This window comes from Pteropus vampyrus, unplaced genomic scaffold (assembly GCF_000151845.1).
Source record: "Pteropus vampyrus isolate Shadow unplaced genomic scaffold, Pvam_2.0 Scaffold222, whole genome shotgun sequence".
Classification (NCBI taxonomy): Eukaryota; Metazoa; Chordata; class Mammalia; order Chiroptera; family Pteropodidae; genus Pteropus; species Pteropus vampyrus.
The window spans coordinates 1,029,227-1,033,884 of NW_011889003.1; the positions used below are offsets into that span (position 1 = coordinate 1,029,227).

General features: G+C 41.3%; 1 non-coding gene across 1 annotated transcript; it reads left to right on the forward strand.

The window, feature by feature from the left end:
- Positions 1-4,347: 4,347 nt before the first annotated feature.
- On the forward strand, positions 4,348-4,466 carry LOC111747431. Its single transcript, XR_002783529.1, has one exon. It is a non-coding gene; the product is annotated as a 5S ribosomal RNA (ribosomal RNA).
- Positions 4,467-4,658: the final 192 nt, after the last annotated feature.

The window sequence follows — 4,658 nt, forward strand, 5'->3', positions numbered from 1 at the left end:
CAACTGCTTGACTCCCTGTTGGGGAACAGGGATGGGAGGTGGTCAATTCAGTAAGTGATGTTTCCAGTGGGCACTGGGAGAAGGAATCAAAAGGAGCTTCCTGGTCAGCATCCATGATCGTGGGGACACGCGGAGGGAGAACCCAGGGGCTTTGCCTTGACCTTCCAAGTTTCCAAAGCAAGACTCCAGCTCTGGTCGTCCTTCCCCACCCGCCCTGTCCGTGCTGGGCTCTCATTCTAGCCACCTGTTGCTGTTGGTTACTTGCCCCCATTTCTGCGGTGCTGACAGGAAGGAAGCTTGTCTCCCAGCTGGCAACATGGGTTTCATTTTAGCATTTGACTTTGATGGCTACGAATTATAACATTACTTCTTTCTTTTGGATGAAGTTTAAAAGATATTTGCACATCATGTATCTGATAAGAGATTAAGCAGAATATAGAAAGAATTCCTATGACTTAACAGGAAAAAAGAATTTAATTTAAAAAATGAGCAAAGGGTTTGAATAGACATTTCTCCAAAGAAGATATACAAATGGCCAATAAATACGTGAAAAGATGCTCAACATCACCAGTCACTAGAAAAATGCAAATTAAGACTACAAAACCCATTAGGATTGCTATTACCCAAAACAAAAGAAACAAAAACACAAAACAACAACAAAAAAATGTTGGCAAAGATATGGAGAAAGTGGAATCCTAGTACATTGTTGGTGGGAAGTAAACTGGTGCAGCTGCTGTGGAAAACAGTTTGGCAGTTCCTCAAAAAGTTAAACATAGAATTACCATATGATGTAGCAATTCCACATCTAGGTATATTCCCAAAGAATTAAAAGCAAGGACTCATATTCTTATACACCATTGTCCATAGCAGCATTATTCACAATAACCAAAAGTGGATGCAACTCAAATGTCTATCAGAAGATGAATGGATGAACAAATTATAGTATAGTCACACAATGGAATATTATTCAGCAATAAAAAAGGACTGAAGTCCCTATTTGTGCCATAATAAAAATGAAACTTGAAAGCATTATGCTAAGTGAAATTCGCCAAACACAACAAGACAAATATTATATTATTCCATTTGTATGATGTACCTAGAGTAGGCAAATTCATAGAGACAGAAAGTAGGTTAGCAGGAGCAGGAGGGAGCGGGTAAACGAGAAGTTTAATAAGAACAGAGTTTCAAGTTGTGGAAATGGTAGTGGTTATACAACATTGTAAATGTACTTAAGGCCATTGAATTATATACTTTAAGTGGTTAAAATGTTAAATTTTGTGATGTATATTTTACAATAAAAGAAATGGCAAAAAAAAAAAAGAGAGAGAGAGTTATGTAACAGTTTTGTGAGCTTTCACTAGTTTATAATTTCATTAGTGTTCACAACTACCCTACAGAGAGGAGTACTGTGCAAAAATCACACTTGGCTCTCCAAGCTGGAACTAAGAGCACCACTCCTCTACTCCTTGGAGTTCCCCCAAAGTGACTGTGTCTACACTCGGTTGCTATTGGACCCTACTTGTGCCACAGTATCACTGTGCTGTTATTAAGGAATGTGACATGTCCTGACTTTCAAAGCATTCACATAGCACATAAAACCACTCTGTGCTCCTTGGTATAGGGCCACATTTCCTTCAAGGATTTAAGCATTTTTAAAAAAAAAAAAAATGAGCTAAGGTTTTAGCTGGCTATTTAAACTCCAATCATTGTTTAGTCAGAGACAGACAAATATGATGATACGTTCTTCCCTCCTCCTTTTATTTCCTTTCCTTCTTGGGGGTTCTGCTTAGGATAAGTTTGAGAAACCCGAAGGGAGCTCATTCAGTCCTACGGATTCTGTCCTGGTTACCATTATGTCTACTGAGAAGCCTTACGATATAAGGTTCCCAAGCAGAAAGCCATCCAGCTAAGGCAAGGCTTAACCTCTTCAGGAGGCCACATCCATCCTTGGACCTACGGCAGTAACTGAGCACGCATGCTGGCCAGCACCAGACAGTCCAGGTGAGACCCTGGACACAGTGGAAAGTGCAGGTCTCACGGAGGCTAAGAGAAGATGCCCTGTGTTATGCTTAGATATGATTGCTCCATAGCCAAGAGGGCCCACATTCTTAGTGACTAACAATTCCTCTCACATTTAGCCATTTTCCCTGGGCCCACCATGGAGTCAGGTAGCTGGACCACAGGGGACTAGCTCTGGGATGGACACTGCTCCCAGAGTCAGCTCTCCAGAATAGAACCCCACTCAGAGATTTTAGGTATAGTTGTTCATTGATGGGGAATCAGGTCATGTTTCCTGTCATCCTCTTCTTTCGATCTTAGTTTTCTTTTTATTTCTCCATCCTTCCCTTCCTTCCCTCCCAACCTCCCTCCCTCCCTCCCTCCTTCCTTCCTTTCTTCCTTCCTTCCTTCCTTCCTTCCTTCCTTCCTTTTGTTGGTAAATTGCCAAATGCCTCACACTTTACGATGCTTGGTATGTGATGCCATCATCAGTTAAACAATTTTCTCTGTCATCAGACTATATAATCGGGCTTGGAAATCACGCCCCACAAATGAAATTTCCCAATCTTTCATTAGCAAGTGGGGCAAGCTAGGGTAACCTTAAAGAGTACTTAAAAAGTATGAGAACTTTAGAAGTTAAGATCAAACTTCATGAATTTGCTACAATCGATAGTTTTCATTAAAAGACTAGTTTTATCTCATTCATTCCCAAGTGCTCTGTTTGGTTAGCTCCATAGGATACCATTAAAATCAGGAAGCTTCGTGACGGCCTGTGTATGTACAACTGCACTCCTGATGCCTCTTTTCTCTCATCCCTGTAAAGCAATTTTGTTTGAACCTCTGAAGGCACTTCAGACATGTTTTACAAAACTAATTTTAAGTGAGTATTAATTCAATTGAGCATTCCTGGTGTGGCCGTTTCAGCTGTGCAGAATGCCACAGCAATGAGGAAATTGTTTGTTTCAGAGCAGGAGATGCCAATGCGATGACAGACTTTTTTAAAGGCATGTAGCTGGTGGCTGTTAAATCTGCATTTCCTGACATTCATAAAGTTCACCACTGGACGTGAGCAGAGAGTTAGTTAATAATCCGGCCTTCTTTTTCATAGCGTGTTTAACAATACAAAGTGTTTTTTTTTTTTTAAATAATTATTTCATTGAATCTTAACAATGACCCTTTGAGACCGGTAGGGACAGCCTGGCAACATAAGAACATCCTAAATGTCATTGTCAGAAGAGAAAATCGTACACCCTAGCATAGAATCCGGGTACTCCCTAGTAAGTAAAAGGCACACTTACATTATTTTCAGTGAATGTTCATCGATTCCCTTCAATGGGCTGGGGTGCTGGAAGATGTTGGGGAGCCACAAAGGACCCGACACCGTCACTTTCCTCAAGGAACTCTGCTTGTCAGGGAGTAGACATGAGCACCACTCTCTATCCTCAGATGCTACAAGTGCCATAATTAATGTCATCTGGGAAAGTGCAAGGGGAGAGAAGTTTCAGAGAATCGGAGGAGACATTTGTGCTGAGTCCTGAAGTGTAGGTAGGATTTCTCCTGGAAGGGAAGTGCAGGGAGGACAAGTGCAGGAGCCGTCACAGCATACATGGGGACAGAGGCATGGACTGCAAGATTTCTTCAGAGAATGGAGAGAAGCGGGTGGCTAGAGCAGCGGTCGAGGAGGAGGGCTGTCTCCAGTTAGGCCGATGGTAGAGGGCCTTATTTGCTATGCTAAAGGATTTGGACTCTTCCTGCAAACCAGGGAGATGGTAAAGAGTAGATCTACTTGGGTTTGAGTCTAGGCTCCAAGGGCTTGTTGACGTGGAGAAGTTAGTTCATCATCTTCTGTAAAATGGGGGTAATACTCATAGTTATGGGTTAGTTTTGAATGTTAATGAGCTAATGTGTGTAAAGAGCTTAGATAGTGCCTGGTACACAGTATGTGTTGAATAGTTATTAACTACTACCTAGCTAATATATCTTTACCTTTTAAAAATCAGATTCATTTGGGAATGGACAAAGCCTCTCCCTATACACAATATTTTGTGTATGATTTAATGGGGTTCTCAGATGCCCTAACCCTGAAGTCCACATTAAGAATCCGGTTATAAGGTATATGGAGCTATCTGAAGTTTTAAAGCAGAAGATGTTGAGACCAGATCAGATTTTTTTTTTTTTTTGAGGGAAACACTGGATACTAGGGAAGGAAACCATCTGTGGTTCTCATATCTGATTGCACATTATAATCACCTGTAGAACTTTTCAGACATGCCGGGGCTCTGGCTTCACCCCCAGATATTCTGATTAGTCTGGGATGCGGCTGGGCATCAAGATTTTAAAAATCTTTCAGTCTATGGCCGTGCTACCCTGAACACACCAGATCCCGTCTGATCTCAGAAGCTAAGCAGGGTCAGGCTTGTTTAGTACTGGGATGGGAGACCACCTAGGAAGACCAGGTGCCGTAGGCAAAAAAAAAAAAAAAAAAAATGTCGCATCAGAAAACTAGGGTGGAAGAAAGAAGAGGAACAATATCTTTAACTTCTGCAAAGGAAAAAAGCGCAATTCTATATTCAAAGACAATGTTCTTTCAGAATAAAAGCAAAATAAAGACATTTTCAAATACGAGACATTAGAGAAAATTCACTGCCAGCAGAACTGCA